At 35.9% G+C, this 20,925-nt stretch overlaps 1 long non-coding RNA gene across 1 annotated transcript; it reads right to left on the reverse strand.

The window, feature by feature from the left end:
• Window positions 1–1,281: 1,281 nt before the first annotated feature.
• Window positions 1,282–16,250, reverse strand: LOC140711462 (uncharacterized). Its single transcript, XR_012092676.1, has 3 exons — window positions 16,092–16,250; window positions 10,842–11,076; window positions 1,282–3,485 (listed from the first exon to the last, which is right to left on the reverse strand). It is a non-coding gene; the product is annotated as an uncharacterized lncRNA (long non-coding RNA).
• Window positions 16,251–20,925: the final 4,675 nt, after the last annotated feature.

The following is a 20,925-nucleotide window of genomic DNA, read 5'->3' on the forward strand; positions in this document are numbered from 1 at the left end:
CTTTTCACTCTGTTGATTATTTTCTTTGCTATGTAGAAGTTTTAAAAAATTTGTTACAGTCCCACTACTATTTTTGCTATTGTTGCCTGTTCTTTTGGTGTCCTATTTAAGAAATAATATTTGTCAAAATCCATGTTGAGAAGTTTTTCCCTTACATTTTCTTCTAGGTGTTTTATGGTACTAAATTTTACATCACATCTGTAATTGATTTTGGTTAATTTTTGTGTATGGTGAAAGATAAGCATCCCATTTCATTCGTCCCCACTTCTGCAGATGGATATCCAGTTTTGCCAACTCCATTTATTGAAAGATTACCCTTTCCCCCTTGTCTATTCTTGGCACTCTGTAGAAAATCAGTTGACTATACATATGTGGGCTTATTTCTGGGGTCTCTATTTTGTTTCATTGGTCTGTACTTTTATGCCAGTGCCATACTGTTTTGGTTACCATAGCTTTGTAATACATATTGAAATCAGGAAGTGTGATGCCTCCAGCTTTGTTCTTTTTGCTCAAGATTTATTTGGATGTTTGGAGTCTTTTGGAGTTCCATATGAATTTTAGAGCTTTTTTTTTTTTACTACTTCTGTAATAAACATCTTTGAGATTTTGACAGGGGTTTCATTGAATCTATAGATTATTTTGAGTCATATGGATGTTTTAACAATAGTGATTCATCCATTCCATGAACACAGGATGTCTTTCTATTTATTTGTGCCTGCCTTAACTTCTTTAATCAATGTTTTATAGTTTTCAGTGTACAAATTTTCCACCTCCATGGTTAGATGTATTCCAAAGTATTTTACTATTTTTGAGGCTATCGTAAACGGGATTATCGTAATTTCCTTTTCATATAGGTCATTGTTGGTAGTTACATTACTTTTTGGTATTGTGTTATATATTTATTAGTGCAACTTCTTATTAATTGTCTTGTTCATATCTGTAGCCCCAGCACCTAAAACAATGCCTGGTACATGATAGGCTCTTGATAAATAGTTGATGATTCATTAAGAAAATGAATACCTGTTGATATAAATTGTAAGGGGAAGCAATATGGTAATTTAATCCATGAGCTTTACAGCAAAGAAAGTCATGAAAAATGACATAGGGAATGAAGTTTAAGTGTAGGAAAAGTGGTTCAAGAGGCTGAATTTTGGAACTATGAGCTGAAATGTATTTTAGAATGAGTTAGAAGTAAAAGACCTTGATTAGAGTCCTTGATTGTCAAGAGTAAAGGGATCACATCCATGGCTTGATAAGGCTTGGTCCAGCTACTTTTTTTTTCTTGAAACATTGAAATTTATTTTTTTCGATATGAAAATCCATTATTTTCTGTGCATCCTGAGGCACAAATAAAAAGATGTATCTTTTATAAATTTTGTTGAAATTTGAACATATTATATGTTTGGGGTTTTCTAATTTCTTGTGCAATTGTTTTTCCAAAAGTTAAGTGGGAAAAAGGGACTTAAGGAGGGAGAGAGAGAGAGAAGGAGAGATGGATTTTGCTTTTCTTCTTTGATCAACAGAAAAAAAAATGTGACTGCTAGCAGCAGCTTTTGGAGAGGGGAACAGGAAGCTAGATGTGCAGAAAACTGGAGGGGATATGTGGAAATAAATATCTTTCCTGCTAGTGTGACAGAAAGGTGGATAAGATTGTTGTCCAAAAAATACTGTAAGAAAGTGGCAGAGAAGCAGATAAACTGACTCAGCACACTCTGAGGTTTGGAATTGTTCTTTTATAGAACTGATAATGGGAGGTGTTATAATAGCAGAGAAGGGGTAAAAATGACCTGTATATAATTTTTACTCTCCAAGAGTTTTGGTTATGTTTCTTTCTTCAATTATATTTATTTCACGGTAAAATAAAGTTATTTTATCATAAGATAATGTACACCTAGAAATGGACAAAAATGTCAATTAGAACTGTTGATAAGGAATGAAAATATATTAAAGTCTTTGACATGAATACTTTTTAGGTTTAATTAATTTTAAATTAATAAATAGAAAATCCGTGGAATTGAGGGCCCTTCCTATGGCTTGTGCCACACTTCAGAAACACATCTCAGTTGATTTCATCATGCGGAAAAAAATGGGTTAGATTTTAAAAAATTAGGCGAAAGAGTAAATACTTGGGAGATTTAAATGAAAAGCTATGAGTTAAAAGTAAGAAGTGAAAATCCATGTACTGTGTCTTGCCATAATTAGAATCTGGGTGCGTTTGATGAACTGAAGATTAAATGGTTTCTGGGAACTTTCAAAGCCAGGGGCTTTTCCATATTCCCAGCATGACTCAGCATGGGAAACTTCCAGTCAGTGTAAGCATGCAGGGCATTTTCTGAGCAGAAAAACCCTGCCAGCTTCTAAGCTTCATGGGAGAAAACAATAAATATGGAAGCCACCAACTCTCTGAATTAAAGAGAATAAAAAATGTTCTGAAAAGAAAAGGAAGGGGTAGCTCAGTAAAGAGAACCTTATTACTGGGAGCTATTTAGTCATGGCAAAAGTTCTAGATCTTTAAGACAAGAGTTGTTGGTATCGATTATGGGAAAGGATTAGATACACATATCTAAAACTACCTGATATAATTGGAATATAAAACCATTTAAACAGTGTAATGAGAAGTCAAGAGATTTGGAGCCTCAAAACCTGGGTTTTAGTCCCAGATCTATCACTTGCTTGTTGTTATTGAAATTTAATATACATACAAAAAGCTGCATAAGTGATGGTGTTGTGACTTTTCACAAAAGACACATATGCACATAACCAGCATTCACTGAAATGGAGAATCAGGATATTAGCAACATCTCAGAAAGCCCCTTTTCACTCCCTTTTTGTTACTGACCCCCAAGGGTAACCAGTCTCCTGGTTCCTGATTTCTAACATAGCAGATTCATTCTGGCTGATTCATCATAACTTTATATGAATAGAATCATTCAATACATACTAATCTGTACTTAGTCTCTTTGGCTCAACATTGTGTTTGTGATTTATTCATGTTACTGTGCCTAGCTGTAATCTGTTAGTTTTCATTGCCAAATTACATTGTTTGGAATAAATAAACATATTTATATGATCTACACTTGATGGGCATCTGGACTGTTTTTACGCTTTGGTTATTCTCAGAATAACAAAATGCAAGAATGTTGCTAGGAACATTCTGTACATTTATTTTGGTGAACATCTGAATGCATTTCTGACAGTCTACTAGGGCTGCCATAACAAAGTTACAAAGACTGTGCAGTTTAAACAACAGAAATTAATTTTTCCACTGTTCTAGAGTCTGGATGTCCAAGGTTAAGAGGTCAGCAAATTTGGTTTATCCAGAAGCCTCTCTCCTTAGTTGCAGATGCCACTTTCTCATTGTGTCCTCATACCATCTTGCCTCTGTGCTCTGGTGTCTCTTTCTCTTCTTATAATCACATCATTCCTATTGAATTAGGGCTCTATCCTTTTTACTTCATTTAATCCTGATGACCTTCTTCAGGCCCCTGCCACCAAATAAATACAGTCATATTAGTGGTTAGGATTTCAACATATGAATTTTGGTAGGACACAGTTCAGTCTGTAATGGCATTTCTGTGGTTTATATTCTTAAGTAATAAATGCTAGGTCACTGCATTTCAGTACATTTGGGTTTAATAGACACTGAGAGTTTTCCAGATTGGTTGAACTGATTTGCATTGTTGTTGGAAATGCAAATCAGTTCAACCAATCTGGAAAACTGTCATTGTCTAGGGTTCCAGTTACTTCATAATATTGCTAAATATGGCATTGTCTTTCTCATTTTAGCCATTCTGGTGTGTATGTACATGGCATATCACTATGATTTAATTAGCATTTCTTTGCTAATTCTTTGCTAATAACTCTTGGCTAATTAAAAAATTTAATTGTCTGCCATTTTCTGATTGATTTGTGGAAGTTCTCATAATCCTGGAAATAAAATATTCTTTGTTGAATAGATACCTAGCAAATATCTTCTGCTAGTTGATTTATTTCCTTTTCAATCCTTAGTCATGTTCTGATTAATATAAGTGATTTTAACGGGAAGTTTAATTTATAACTTTTTCTTTTATGGCTAGTACATTTTTAACCTTATTTAAGTAACCTTTGCTTGGTTTTAAGTTACGAAGATTTTTTACTTTTTTAACAATAGCTTTATTATTTTACTTTTACATTTAGATCTCCTGTACATCTACAACTGATTTTTGTGTATTGTGTGAGGCTTGGGAAGGGGTCATGATTCACTTTTCCATGTAAAATTCAGCTGACCCCAAATCATTTATGTAAAAAGGCCATCCTTCCTTGCTGCACTGCAGTGTCACTTTTGTCATAAATCAGGTGAGAGTTCTAATAATGGGTCAGTTTCTGAATGTGTGCTTCTTTTTCACTGATCTATATTTTTATCCTTGAGTCTATAGCAAACTTTCTTAAATATAATAGCTTCATATGTGACTGGCTTGACTTCTTGTATTAACAGTAATCTTTGTCCAGGGCTATTCTTGGTCTTTTGCATTTTCAAACACGTTTTAAAATTAGCTTATTAATTTCCACAGAAATACCTTCTGGAATTTTGGTTGGGAGGATTACATCAAATTTATAAGTTAATTTAGGAAGAACTGATATTTTTAAAATATTGAACCTTCCAATTCATGAACATGGTATATCTCATTATTTAAATCTTTCTCAATTTCTGTCAGTACATTTTGTAGTTTTCTTTGTAGCTGTCTCATACATCTTTCACTATATTTATTCCTATAAATTTTATGATTTTTAAAGTTATTTTAATTTAGCCAAGTGATTTAATTTATTGCCATTATACCTCTAAGTATGAGTATTTTTTTAATTTTGAATAACGTTGATCCAAAGATAATCTAGCCAAATCATAATGATCAAGCAGTGTCTTCACCCATTCCTTCATGCATTTCTTTATTGAATAATCATTTATTGCATTCTTCTTGTATGCTGGGCATAGTGCTAGATGCTAGGCACACAAAATAAGGCACAAAATAATAATTTATTGCATGCCTCTTGTATGCTGGCTGGGCACAGTGCTAGATGTTAGGTACACAAAATAAGACAGTCTTTATTCTAGAGGAGTTAAACAATAACAATACAGGATGACAAATTGAAGAGATGTGACTAATTAGGAAACCCAGAATTATGCTGAATAATAATCAGAATAATTACAGAAGTCATATTAAGGAGTAGGAATAGAAATAGCACAATTACTTCCCAAGGAACAATAATAATAAACTGGAACACTTGAGCAAAATGAAGGATAGTGTGAAAGAAAATAACTTGTTAATATTGTGTTTAAACTTGTAGCAAATAAAGAGATACTATTAAAACTTCTTACAGAATCATAACACACCAAATTGGTGCTAAATTAAACTCAAGCAAGAAAGTAGGAGCCTTGGAATACAGTGTGATCTGTGTTGTCTTGATGTAATGGGTTTTTGAGGAGTAGGAGCCATAAACATAAATGCAACAAGTGATCTTCTCCACACTGGGGCCACAGAAGAAAGGGCCTGTTTAGGCCACCAGGAGGAATTTATCTGGAAGCAGTGGGATGGGAACTGAGACAAACCCAGCTCCATTATTTATTTACAAGGCTGCAGTAGGAAGTATGGATCCTTTTGTTTTCTAGAAGAACTATAAACAAACTTCTCTGTTTATTTGTATAAAGGATACCATTGAATTTTTGTAAACAAAGTAGACTGTTAGGAATAAAGGATAGTTTGATTTAGGATATATGTCCATAACATATATTATCTCAGGAGCGTTATGCTGCCTACTGACAGTGGCAAATTCACGATATTAAAGCAAATATAAGAACGATGAAAATACAGGAGTGAAAGGGCAAGGAATTGAGAAGTGAGGATTTTGAACTTCCACTAGTTCTGAAAAGCACGTCTAATTTAAACTAGAAGTAGATGGATGTAATAGAAATATCTTTCAACTAGGAAAGAGAACTAGTCCCAGTTTTTACACATACTTTTTAAGCTATTTAGCCTCTCTGGTTCTCAGTTTCTCTTATAGAATATATTGCTTTCCTTCCATAGCAACTCACCTAATAAATGCACTCAAGAAATATGAGATAAATGAATGAATATATAGGAGATAATGAGTGGGAGGGAGTCTTTATTGGGTCTTCTTACTTGTCTTACTCTCTGTATTTTCTTTAAACAATCATATATTCTCCTATGGGTTACAGTTTAAATCTGCTATTGACTCCTAAATTATAAATCCATCTCAGATCATTCCTTGAACTCTAAGTATGCATATATATTTTCTTTTAACTTGACATCTGCAATTGGATACTCCAGCTAAAAATTGAAATACCTAGTATGAACTCATTGATTTTTATCTTCCCCCCAACTTGCTGTCCTCCTGTGCCCCTACTTTCGTTAACGGCATTCAGCAACAGACCCCGTTGCCCAATATACCGTTGATCACAATTTCCCAAAGAGGCTATGTCCTAAATAGCTCTGGGAAGCAACCACTTCTCTCTCTATTCATACTCCCACAATCCTTGTTTAGGTCCTCGCAAAAATGGCCTGCACAACTCTAGCAGCCTTTCAAACAGGTCTCTGACTTTGGAATATTCTCTTTGAATTGATTGCATTATTTCAGACAGTGATCTTTCTAACATATAACTCAAATCCCATCACTCTCTGCCTAAAATCATTCAGTGATTCCACATTGCCCCAAGGATAAAGTGCCAGCTCCCTAAAGTGGCTTACCATCCTTGTTATACACTCCTGCTTTCCTCTCCAATCTCATTTCTTGAATAAATTCTATCTTCAGCCAGACGGTGCTGCTTTCCTCACCTGTGCTTTATGCTCCACTTTCCTGACCCTGAACATGATGTTCTGCTTGCCTAAGTGCTTCGTCCTTCCACCCAGCTCTTACCTCCAGCCTCCACATCTTAGCCTCCTCACCTGACAATATTCTCGCCAACTATATTGTTTCAACGTAGAAATCATCTTTGTAAAGATGTCTTTTCCCCGTGGTTGCTACTACTCCTTTCCTAGCACATTTGTGTGCTGTATTATCTGTTAAATGTCTGAGTCTCCCACCAGATGAAAAAATTTTGGGAGTATGTGAACGTTTACCTGTCTGGTTCCCGTTCCTTGTGTTGTCTAATTGTCTGGCTCAGCATAGATTGTTAATAAATATTTATAAAATAAAATTACTCTCTTGCAATAGTAAAATAGTATAATAGAATGTTAAATAAAATTATAAGGCTGAGACAACAGTTTAAATTTGGCTGGCGTGGGTGGGGGTATAAAGGAAATGAGAGCCTGGGGCACTTCAGAGGCATTTTATGACATGTAAAGTGCCCTTCTGGGGCACTTTATGACATCAGAACAAAAAGGTTGTGCTTTTCGTTTGGGATTTTGGGAGTGAACCAGAGGACAATCCTTTCACTGCTGCTGCTATAATATAAACTCTAGGAACAATAAAGAACATTGTGACCTGAAAAAATAGACTTTTGGGAAAAGCTCTTAAAATTTGGGGTGATACACAAGAGGATGTGGTATGTCTTGCCCAGTGAATAAGGATCTTCAGAAAACTTCTAAAAAGAGGCTGCATCTGCTTTAGTTGTTCAGAGGAATGCATATTCTCTGAGCACTGTTTTCTCCAAAACATTTTGAGAAATGGGCCTCAGTTTTCTTACTTGTAAAGTAGGTATGGTAGAAAATGTATCTGTCATCTTGTACATGAGGATTCAATAAACCAAAGTAAATAAACTTTTACAATGGCCTGGCACCTAGTAAATACCAGCTAAGTGTTTACTTCCTTTATTACCATTGTTATCAATTTGACACTGAGATAACAGCTAACACATAAAGTAAGAGGCATTGTTGTGGTACATCTGCAGAAGTCATTTGTGTTCTCCAAGTCCTTCCAGAGTTCTTCTGGGATGGTATATAAGAGTCCTGGGATTGAGTTCCTGCAGTGCAGTCTGGCCTCAAAATCTGTGGCTCCTGGCTGAGCTTCAGCTAACAGTACATCTGAGTCTTCCTGTCAATCAAGGATATCTTATATGGGACTGAGCAATTTAGATTTGAAATGCTAAGTGTGGAACAAATGTTACCACATCAGATAGGAATGGAAACTGTTCTTTGTGGAGAGATACCAGGATCTCTCTTCCTCGGGAAGATGAGCTGAGAGAGGAACGCAGAGATGTCGCTCTGTGCAGCCACTAGCACTGGCCCCTGTGCCACCTTACTTCTTCAGGGTGAGCTTTAATTGTTGCCCAGTTTCATGAGTTTCAGGCTCAATGCTATTGTGAGAAAATTCTGCTGAAAGCTACTGGGAGACCACACAATGACAGCTGGCACACTGATACACTGTGGAGGTCACTGCTAGAGTTCAAGGCTCTCTGGGATGCTCCAGGGCACAAACCCTCAGATTCGGGTGCTCATCCAGGGAGGTTTGGATCCGATCCGCATGAATCCCAGTGTGGTAGCAAGGAATTTCCTGCCTCCTACTGCTTCAGGACAAAATGCTCAACCCATTTTTAGAAGGCCTTCACAGCCCTTTTGGGGCATTCCCAGGGCAGGTGGGCAGGAGGTGGTGACCGTGGGGGCTGGGCATCTATCAGACCTGGGATGGAGTGGTGCCTCACCTGGATCTGCACACCCCAAAGTAGTACCCAACGCTGGGCGGAAAGGAAATGAGTGTACGTGTGTTGCACTTTGATCAGTGTCCTGCTCCTCCCCTTCCTCCCCCTGCACATAGTGTGAAAAGGAGTGGCGTTCTCCCAGACACAGATCAACTTCAGAAATTGGGATTGTGGTACTTTCTGAAAGTGTACAGCATTTTAACCTCGAGTGTGTAAGTCTAAGTATTGTAAAACATGTTTTTATATTTTAAAATCTCTTAAAGGTAATTTTATTTTATTGAACATCAGAAACTATCTGCATATTCATAAAGAATGCTTGATTAAAAGATAGTATTTCCCAGAGCGCCTGAAATTTTAGTCTAGTCACACTCATTTGGAATCAGCCTATTAGATACCTCTCTGACACTAACGGTAACAATTACCATATTCATAATTACTAAGGAATTCTAAGGAAAGTGTATGTATGCACATACACATTGTATACATATTCAGAATGTATGTGTATATAAATTACATACCATAAATATATCTGTTTGTTACCTGTCATTTTTTTCCCTATAAAAAATAATTTTACTCATGCCTAGTATTAACTCCCAGGCAAAGCATGTATTTAAGGATTAGGCTAATGTTTAAAGGTTTTTGAGAAGGCTACAACCCTGAAATATTATCTGATTAGAAAATAAAATTGGTGGTTCTGCAGTTAGCCTTTGGCTTTATTTCAGTATTGGTTAGTGTTCTACTGCTTGCTGAGTTTGAAAACTTACCTGAAAGTACATCCCTTATTGATCAGTAAATTTATTTGTATGTTATTGTTACAGCTGGTAAATGAGAAATTTAATTTTCTCTCTTTAATTCAGTTTGGCTTTCTAACATGTTGCTGTTCTGTCCTTGAAGCAAGTGCTGTTTGCCCATTTTCCTTACTCCAGTGCCTGTCACATAAAAGGGCTTAGTACATGTTTCCTGAAGTAATGACTTACCAGATGCATGGTCAGTGTCCCTAAATCTTGCTTCTCAGTGTAGTTTGGAGCCTGAGAAAGAATGAGCTTTGGAAAAGTAAATTTAAAAGTCAGAAATCATTAAAAAGCACAAAAATATCCCAAAGTAAGGTTTTCATATGATTCTACCACAGGGCTTATTAATCTTATCTCATCTTTAGACTTTGTTTCTAGGTGCCCAACAGAAGCCACCACAACTTTAATGGTTGCTAACTCCCACTTTTTCATTATACTCTTGCTAAGTTGAGGAGTCCCCTCCTCTTAGGAACAGAAACGACTGTGCTATATATTGGAATTTCCAAAAGCCACTGAACACCAATGACATACCACAGATGGGTGTCCATGAGAGTGGAATTAGCACTACTCCCCTCAGTGTGGCTGCTGTGTCATCACTAGTGTACTGCAATCCCTGCCAAGGCAGGACAGGGGGACGATGAGTGCCAACTGGATTCCAGTCCAGACTGAATGATAAGGCTCTACCACAGGGAATGGATCATGTCTGTTTAAGGCCACAATGGACAGTGTCCTTTTCTGTCATTGCAGCTACATCATCCAAACTCCCCAGATCACTAAGGAAACTCAGAAGAACATGAGCAGAACATCACAACAATGGGTGTGCACAACTCTGATAAAACATGTACATTTAAGGCTCTCTATTCTCTCTAATAGGTTAATTCAGGTGGTATGATGACAAAACTGCCATCTACAGTTTGGGACAGGTAAGGATGAAAGAGGATGGTGGAATGGGATCTTTTCAAATTTATCCAGTGGGGTAAATGGAGGATCTTTTGTTTTGTAGTAGTTACATAAAGTAACTCTAGAAGATTATTTTCAGAGAAAAACAAAGCAAAACAAAAGCCACTACTAGGCATGCCTATTATGCCTAAAATGTCATTGTCTATTTATATACTTGCAAAGGCTATTATCTGCTGAATTTAAACAGCACAAACATTACAAAAACTAGATAATAGTCTATCTACTGGAAATATTTGGAACAGTTTCTTACAATCATAATATTAGAGCACAAACATATTCCCCTCTCTTTTTCTTTTTCTCTTTTGAATTTTCAGTAGAAGGGATGACAATAATAGGTATAACTTTTATTGGATTATACTTTAATTTAGATCACCGAATTATATATACCTATAGCACCCAAAATGCTACTAAAGTCAAGTCTCTACATTTAAATAATAAATAAATAATCCGGTTTTACTCACATCCATCTTCCATGATGGTCCAACTAGACACTCCCCCATTGTGACTGTTGATGGAAAATTCTTCCATGTTTGGAGAAGCCAGTTACTGATTAGTTTTAGCTCTAAGAGCTCTTTCCTCCTTCTCATCAAGCCTAGGCAAAGTTCCACAACAATAATTTTTCCTGTTTGTCTCCACTCAGAAGTTCTTAATCTCTTCAGAGAACAGGGAAAATGCAGGAGACCCCTTTGTACATCGCTTGAAATAAATAAAAAAATTATCCAAAACTCATGTCAGTACAGGAGTGACTGTTTTAAAGAGAAAGAAACAAATTGTGATGATTGGAAATGACAAGAACTTGGATTTTTTTCTCATTTTTCAGCATGAAATTCTGAGCTTACAACCTGCAAAATCTTATTATAAAAGTAAGATAACTGCCATATAAAAATTGAAAATCATGCAAATATTTATGTATGATCCCACTAGTTCACTCCATATTTTTTGGGGTGTATAAAAAACATTTATTATTTTAAAAATCACATCCAATTGAAAAAAAGAAACACAGAGTCATAAAATAAAAGAAGAGGAACACAGGCTCTGCACTTCACTGAAACATTTTGAAAAATAAAATGAGCAACCATTGCTTTACAGCAAAAATATTATGTCATCAACAGGGTAGGAAAATAAGCAATTGCCTTTTAAAAGGCCATAGACGTACTAGCACAGTGGTTGTGAGAATAGATGTTTGAGCCTAACTGTTTGGTTTCAAAAGCTGACTTTTCCACAGAGTTCTTCATGTAATATTGGTCAGGTTGCTTCATTTTCCTTATCTGTTAAATGGTGATACTCATGGTACCTACTTTATCTTGTTATTATGGCACTTTGAGGAGTTAATAATGAGAAGTACATAGAATAATGGTGTTTGATAAGATTAAGGTATTGTTACTATTCTTCAATTTCTAATATTTCAAAAGAAATACTGACTTGCACTGAAGAATAATTGACTTCATTCTTCAAAGTTTCATTAAATAATAATAAATAGTTGATTCCTTTTGCAGTTGAGAAACCAAATTCAGTCAATCTCTTAGAATATTACCATGAATTGTTTCTGAATTAAAACTCATCCCAAACAAATGAGGAGATACTTTTCTGTGATTTATGCTATAGTTTGGAAGAAGGATACTGTTGTACCAGGAGTTGAAAACTGCACTCAGAAAGTCTATTCATGCTGACTGCAAATACTACCAGTGGGAGGAAAATCGAGTGTGTCCAATTTCATCACTGATAAGTCTAGAATGATAACAGATCTGCTTTGAGGGCAAGGTCTAGGAATGCTCTTCTTATATGCAGAATGTTTTTGTTTAATTTCATGCTCTACAGTTTGAGAGTCATTTCTTATAAAATTTATAATAACTGATGAGGCAGCCAGTGTCCTGCCCTAGAAATTTCTATCTTATTTTATAAGGTAAAACTAAAGTTTCCTTTCAAGTTAAATAAGGATTATAATCTTCTTTGTGCAAGGAAAAAAAAAAGAGTGTTCCTACTAGATCACCTTTGGTAAGATTTGTGATTGTTTATCCCACAAAATATTTAAGTTTTGAAATGATTTCCTTTCTCCTGCAGGAGAGTATAAACTTTTCCCCTGTGACTATTTGTTTCTCTTCAAAATATATTAGCCCATATTTATCACAGTCATGGTCTCTATGTCAACGAGAGAAGATGCCATGTATCTCCTAATTTAGCAACACTTTTTGTTCAGGTTTCCAGATAAAGCACAATACAAGTTTTAAATATAAAGGGAACAGGCTGTTTCCCACAAAGCACACTGGTGTTCATAGGATGAGAAACTGGCCCCCCGTAGTGTTTGATAAGAAAGGAGTTCCTAGCATAAAGATATTTTTAGCACATCTAATAAAACATCAGTTCCATCTGCATTTCCTTAACATGTTGTGCTAAATTCTCCCTCCAACATTCCAGGATTAGTTTATTATTCAAAGGGACAGGGAAAAGTCACTTTAGATTTTTCTGTCACCATAGGAGAAAATGAAAATCTGTTATTATTATATTAACATATGTTTCTTTTTATTTATCAATACACAACAGCATTTGGGTCTCTACTAAAAATTATCACACACTTTAAATGATAAACTGAGCCTCTTGAAATTTTTTAGTTATTTTCAGACTATAACATCAATATGTTTAAATCAAATATTAATTTCTGTCTCTGTTTCAAACATGACTCCTAATAGCTGAAAAAATAGAAGTTTGTGTTTACTGTTCTACATCTCTTTTCCTAAGTAATTAACTAACAAATTAGCTGTCAACTTCTTTATTCACTGAGATCTTAGTTAAAAGAGTATGTGTGTGTGTATGTGTATGTGTGTATGTACATATACACGTACACACATATACATACTATTATATACTATATATAATAGTATATATATATACACACACACATACATGCACAGAGAGAGAACGTTAAAACATAATGAAAAGTGGTATTTCAAAAGATCTGTTAAGCAAAATCTTGATCAAAATATAAGCTGGTTGCCAACATACAGAAAGGTTTATTATACTATAATTGGTTTTGAACATGGTTTGTAATATCTCTCCCTCTTCCATGCGTGTAATTTTGATTTATTACCAGGTTGATAATCACCTGGCCAGAATTAGATTTCTTATTCATATAAAGGTAAATATCAAATTTACATATCAGTAATGCAAATGGGAAAAATTATTTGGAGTAATTTCTTTTCATTGGAACTATTTGTATCACTGCTCAATAAATCTATTATTTGATTTTATTTCTAGGGCATTATTAAAGAGATTTGTCAGAAAAAATACGTTTATATATGTGTTTACATATGTATACACACTATATAATAAAATAGAAATTGGAGATATATATGCATGTGTATATGAGTGTATGTGTGTGATGGTATATAGGACTACATTACAGAATATTTTTCTAAAGTTAGGAATTTAAAGGGTGAATATCATACTAGGCCACATTTCTGAGTTGTAAAAAAAAATCACTGAATTTTACAGATTTGAGGTTTTAAGCTTAAAATTTTAGTTGCATTTTTAAAAACTCGAAAGCAGTTGACAAACTTGTTTCAAAAAGAAGAGTTAATATTGCAAAAGTGAAATTACTCATAAAGCTAAATCTAGACAAGACAGAAATAAAATTTTAAAAATTTAAAATCCAAGTTTATTTTAAAAGCACATATGTTTTGCATTAGAAGGTGTAGCCCTACCAATCATCTTTTCCTCTAAAATATTCAGAGTACATTTTTAGAACATTGTAGAAACACTTAAATGCCAGTGGTTCATTATTTTAAAAGTATTGCCTCTTTTAACAAATGCAAGACTAATGTTGAAATATAGCTTTTATTCTGTTTTTCAGGCTTCAAACATAAAGTCAATTTTATGGTTTATAAACTAATAGGAGACATAGTGACTTCTTTTATTGCTAGCAAGATTTTAAATGTTCTTTTTGGGAGGTATAGTGACTATTATTATTATTTTTTTTCTGCTTGAGAAATGTTACCTTCTGAGAAAAAAGCAAGGCACTTTTTCTACTGTTGTGATTCCTTAAAATAGTTTTTTTCCCTTTTGTTTTGTTTATAATACCCTTCCCAGTTCCCTTGGTCATCTGAGCATGGCTGATAACTTCACGTCTCTTTTTTTGATTCATGAATAGAGAATTCTAACTTTACGTTAAAATGAAGAACATATTTAGTTCTCAAGAATAAGCTCATCCTGGGAATATATTGACACCTTGGCAGATGTATTAAACCAGAAAAAGAACATAGGAGGGACGTGGCCCTCCTTGTGAACAACACTCTCATGGTTGAGTCCTTGCTGAGGGTTAGGAAAACATCCTGGTATGTACATTTGAAGCTTATTGGTTTCCTGAGCTAAGATTAGGGATTAGGACAAGAGGTGTGGCTGGAATATCTTCCTGAAGATTGTGATTCTGGGACTCAGAGGAGTCAAGACCAAGGTTCCCACAGCAGAGCCAGAAAAATAAATAAATAATAATTAGTCCTACACCTCTGACATTTGACTACCCCCTTGGGTATTGTATCTTGGTCCTAATATATTTTGTTTTCCTAGTTTAGGCTGGAACTGTGTAGAGCATTGAGCAAATATTTTGTTCTTACCAAATACATATGTTTTTTTGGACTGTACAAATACTAAATAATAATAACCATATTCTTTATTTTTTGAGATGGAATTTCGCTCTTGTTGCCCAGGCTGGAGTGCAATGGCACCATCTCGGCTCACTATAACCTCCACCTCCCAGGTTCAAGCAACTCTCCTGCCTAATCCTCCCAAGTAGCTGGGATTACAGGCATGCGCCACCATGCCTGACTAATTTTGTAGTTTTAGCAGAGACAGAGTTTCTCCGTGTTGGTCAGGCTGGTCTCAAACTCCCGACCTCAGGTGATCCGCCTGCCTTGGCCTCCCAAAGTGCTGGGATTACAGGCATGAGTCACCATGCCCGGCATGTAGCCCACCAAAGAGGTGTTGAGCCTCTCTCTTGTTAGATAACCTATCAGGCAATATTTTCTTATAAATTACTTCAATAACGATTACTGTTGAATCATTAACTTTGTACATTTTTTCCAGATGAGGATTTGTGCTGAAGCTTCATTTAACTAAACCATTTTGGGTAGCTTGTTATCACAAAAGAGTCAGGACAGGCTTAAAATCAGTCAGAAGTTTACCTATTCAATTCTATAAAACAAAACAGGTACCTATGACATGCTAGGCTGGATAGCAGCTGCTGGAAGGTTTAGAAATGTATTGCAGTCTCTTATTTATTTCTGTCTTGAATTCCAACTTATTTCAAACACAAAAATAGCCACACTGTTGAAGACAGTATGATGGAGACTTTGAAATCAGATAGATCTGTCCCAAGTCCATGACTACCAGTCATGCAACCTCAGACCATCATCCAGTCAGAGTCTGGACTCCTGTAAATGAGCGTGGTCACCACTCACTCACAGGCTGCAGGGTTGTGACACATGCCAACACACAGCAGGGGACACGGGCTAAACATCCGGAAAATGGAAAATGCTCTTATTCTCAAGGCCAGGCCAATGTCTACATTCCAAAATACTAGCATGTTAACCTACCTATACATTTCAAATTGCAAAAGAATTCATTGCTTCTTAAAAATATAGTTGACATTCTAAGCAGAGCTGAGTGTTGACTAAAATAAACTAGGCTAGTAGTTATCATAGAAATGTTGATAAGATTACCTGGTATTCATTATACTTAAGAGCAAGACTGGTCCTAGGTAGAAATGAGAAACTACTTCAGTCTGTTTTTCCCACCTTCCTACCTCCCATTCATCTTCCTTTCATCATTCACACACTTACTGCCCAGAAGCTTCTTTCGCTGCCTTGACATTGTTAGGTGGCCTATTTCAGTAAAAAACAGTCTCTCTGAAGTGTTGGCTGGTACTGTTTGAACCTCTGTTAGCTCACTAGATGCTCTGCATTTTAATAGGGGTCTCTTGAATGCACAGGAGTTTTATGGTTTTTTCTTTCTTTCTTTTTTTTTTTTTTTTTTTTTTTTTTTTGAGACAGAGTCTCACTCTGTCACCAAGGCTGGAGTGCAGTGGGGCAATCTCACCTCACTGCAACCTCTGCCTCCCGGGTTCAAGCGATTCTCCTTCTCAGGGTCCCAAGTCGCTGGGATTACAGGCGCCCACCACCATGCCTGGCTAATTTTGTGTTTTGGGTAGAGATGGGATTTCACCATGTTGGCCAGGCTGGTCTTGAACTCCTGAACTCAGGTGATCCACCTACCTTGGCCTCTCAAAGTGCTGGGATTACAGGCGTGAGCCAACATGCCCAGCCCATACAGGAGTTTTAAACCCAGGAGAATTGTGCTGTCTTGTGAGGCAGACTGTCTTCTCTGTAGCTACTCTCTCTCAGAAAGTTCATCGATTCTTACAACATTAACTTTCATTTTTATTGTTACTGTCCTTAAAAATATAGGTCAAAGATGTCTGTCTCTTTCTCCCAAGTTTTGGTCCTACAATTTCTTAATGGACATTTCAGTTCAACAGATATTTGTGAGGCATCTCTTATTACATGTGAGACTAGGATCAATACTTTAAATGTATTTAAAATAGACACCATGTTTATATACCTGCCAAGAAATCTTTTTGTTCTCTTCTCCATAATCAATCTGTACTATGATTTGTCACCAAGTCCTATCAATTCTTCTTTTAAAGAATTGCCATCACCTTATACTTGGAAGATACATTAACTAGTTATCTTAAAAACAAGGATTATAAATCATTCCACTATGAAGACACATGCACACATCTTTACTGCAGCACTATTCACAATAGCAAAGACATGGAACCAACCCACATGCCCATCAATAATAGATTGGATAAAGAAAATGTGGAACATATACACCATGGAATACTATGCAGCCGTAAAAAAGAATGAGTTCATGTCTTTTGCAGGGACATGGATGAGCTGGAAACCATCATTCTCAGCAAACTAACCCAGGAGCAGAAAACCAAACACCACATGTTCTCGCTCATAAGTGGGAGTTGAACAATGAGGACCCTTGGACGCAGTGAGGGGAACATCCTATAGTGGGGCATGTAGGGGGTTGGGGGCAAAGGGAGAGAGAGCATTAGGACAAATACCTAATGCATGAGCGGCTTAAAACCTAGATGACGGGTTGATAGGTGCAGCAAACCACCATGGCACATGTATCCCAGAACATAAAGTATAATAAATAAAAACAAACAAACAAAAAAACAAGAATCTTCCAGCTCCCATGTGATCCCTGCGGCAAGTGCGAACTGATCCGCTTCCCTTCACCTCCTTACTTCACGTCAGCAGCACTGGGCTCTGCCACTTTATAGCTCTGTGACTTTGAACAACGCATTAACTTTAACCTTGGTTTATTTATCCACGAAAGATAATGAAAAATACCTACCCTGCCTTCCTTACAGGATTATTGTAATGATTAGTCAAAATGGTGCATAGGAAATCATTTTATGTATTAAATATTTATATCACACTGTTAGGCATAGTATTCTTGTTTTCTACCTCATCTTGACGTGGTGAGACAGACTTGAGTTCAAATCTTGAATCCTCCACATATTAGTCACGTGAATATTAGGTTACTTAACCTCTCAGAACCGCTACATTCTCATTTGTGAAATGGAGATGTGCACCTCCATGGAGCTTGGTGTATGGATTAGTTGGAGAAAACATTGGTGAAGTACCAAGGACTGTGCCTAGTGCCAACTTGCATGCCATAATGCTAGTTTTTTCTTTGTGTTCTAGTTGGTTCAATGTTTTTTTCTTTACCAGTCTTTCTTAGTCTTACCTGTATGATTTTATCTCTATTTTTCTGGACCAACTTTGTGTTTTCTAGGCAGATTGATGGGTGTGTGCATTTTCTGTGGCTGCTATAACAAATTACCACAAACTTAATGGCTTAAACCAATGCAAATATATTTTCTTACAGTTCTGAAAGTCAGAAGTTCAAAATCAGTAACACTAAGGTGTCTGTTTCTTCTAGAGGCTCGGGGAAACCCATTTCCTTGCCTTTTCTAGCTTCTAGGGGCTGCCCGCATTCCTCAGATATTGGCCCCTTCCTCACCATACTCCAATCTTAAGCTTTTGTCATCACATCTACTACTCACTCTGATCTCCTATTTCCTTTTAAATGATCCTTGTGATTATATTATTAGGATCATCTGGATAACCCAGGATACTGTACCCATCTCATGATCCTTAAGCACATCTATCAAGTCTATTTTGCTATATAAGGTAAAATTCACAGGTTGTGGAATTAGGATATGGGCATCTTTTGGGGACTGTTATTCAGTATACCATAGTCAGTTACCTGAAATTCCCACAGACTTATTATGGTCATGGTTACATTTTACCCTTTACCTACTTACATTCTCCTTCCTCAAATTTTTCCTTTTTTTTTTTTTTTTTTTTTTTTTTGTCTAAATTCTACTCAATCTCTTTGAGACATACTATTAAGTTTGTAGATCTCCATCTGTTGAAGTTGGAATATAGATCAATGCTTAGTTATGTGTTTTTCCCTAATGTTTACTATATCTTACTAAACTTCAATTTCTCTCATTCAGGAACATATCTTTTTGTTTATTTTTAAGTCACACAACATACTTTCATTTATACATTCGTTCACCAAGGTGCTCTCAAGCATCTACTAAAAGCCAGGCCTTATATTCAGTGCAGGAGATACAAAGCTCAGTGAGCATAGCACAGTCCTCATCTTTTGAGAACTCATCAAGTGGTGGAAGTGTGGTAGAGACAGTAAAGCTCATATTCCCCCAAAGTTCCCAGCTTCCTTACCAGTGGGGAGGCTAATATGATATGATCTGGTCATGAAATGGGGGCAATATTAATATTGTGCCTTCTCTGGGATGAAGCAGTGAAACACTTACATGTAGCTCTTTGGTTGCTCTTTGCCACTGGGAGCAGCTACAAGATGGTGGAACTTCCAACAGCCTGAGGTTCTGAGAGACCATGTGCAACAAAGCCTCTGCAAATTCATGTGGGACATGGAAACATGAAAGAAGAAAAGTTTTGCTGTGGCAAGTCACATGAAATTTAGGAGTTATTTACTACCCCCTGGTCAATCCTACTCAATACCGAAAAAGAAATCTGGGATCCTGTATCATAGGCATAGCATGATAGCATATACTAATGTTTTGAAGTAGAAAACTGTTCCAAACGAGAACAGAGGAAGTACTTGAGTTGATTCTTAAAGGACAACAAGAAGGTTTGAGGTGGATGAGGTGTGAGAACAAGCATTTTTCCAAATAGCGAATAGCACATACAAAGACTTGGAAGCCTAGAGAGAATTCAGATGGCAGGGAAGGAGTACAATTTCTGTGTGGGAAGTGGGGAAACTGAGGCCAGAGCTAGAGGTGAGAGGGCATTGGATGCCATTCTAAGACATTTTATTTTCATTCTATAAGCTAGAGTTTCTTAAAAATTTTTTTTTAAATTTTGTTCATTTGTTTTTGTTTAAAATAGTAATACAAGTATATTATGTAAAATTAGAAAGACATTGGAAAGCAAATGAAGAAAATAAAATAATCACTAATATTATCACATTGAGAAATAACTGTTAATGCTCCTTTCATTTTTTCTTCTAAATATGTGCATGTACAGATTTGATTGTTTCTCTTTAAAATTGAGATTATGTTTTATGAGAATTATTTTGTTTGTTTAACCTTTCCGATTAAAAGTCTTCAAAAAGAATTATCAGTTTGGGATGATAAAATTTCAATGACCAAAAGATAAATCGTAATTCATTTAGCTATTTGGCATTTAGGAAATATGCATTGTTATGGAGATTATCTGTTTAAGCAGACTTTAAAATAAGCAGTTTAATTGTGGAATAATGTATATGGAAGAAATGTTATCTACTTGAAGTGTAAATTTGAGGGGTTTTGACAAATGTGCTTGTCATGTAACTACCACCATCATCCAGATTAGAGCATTTCTGTCGCCACAAAAAAGCGTCCTTGTATCCCTCTGCAGTCAATTCCTTTTAGACCTCTCCAGCCTCTGGAAAGCCCTGACATGCATTCAGTCAGTAGAGCACTTCTTGGCTTCAATTTCAGATAAATGAATTCATCCTGTAGTCTTTTATGTTTGGGCTTTTTCACTTAGTATAATATTTTGAAAATTCATCCTTGTTGTTTATCTATTAATTATTTGAAGAAAGATCAACTTGCCTCTAGTTTTTGGCTAATAAATATATTATGAACATTCAGGTACAAGTTTTTTTGTGGCCGTATCTTTACATTTTTCTTGTGTACCCAGGCAGGATGATTCCTCAGTGTTTTAAGTGTATCTTTAACTCCATAAGAAACGTCCAGACTGTTCCAACCAACAGTGTGTGAGACTTCCTCATGTTTTATATCCTCACCAAATCTTGTTATTCCTGATCTTTTTAATTTTAGCCATTCTAGTGGTTATGGAGTGGTATCTTACTGCGGCTTTAATGGGCATTTGTAAAATGACTAATGAAACTAGAACATCTTTTTATGTGCTTATCTGTCTTGTG

This window comes from Chlorocebus sabaeus, chromosome 3 (genome assembly GCF_047675955.1).
Source record: "Chlorocebus sabaeus isolate Y175 chromosome 3, mChlSab1.0.hap1, whole genome shotgun sequence".
Classification (NCBI taxonomy): Eukaryota; Metazoa; Chordata; class Mammalia; order Primates; family Cercopithecidae; genus Chlorocebus; species Chlorocebus sabaeus.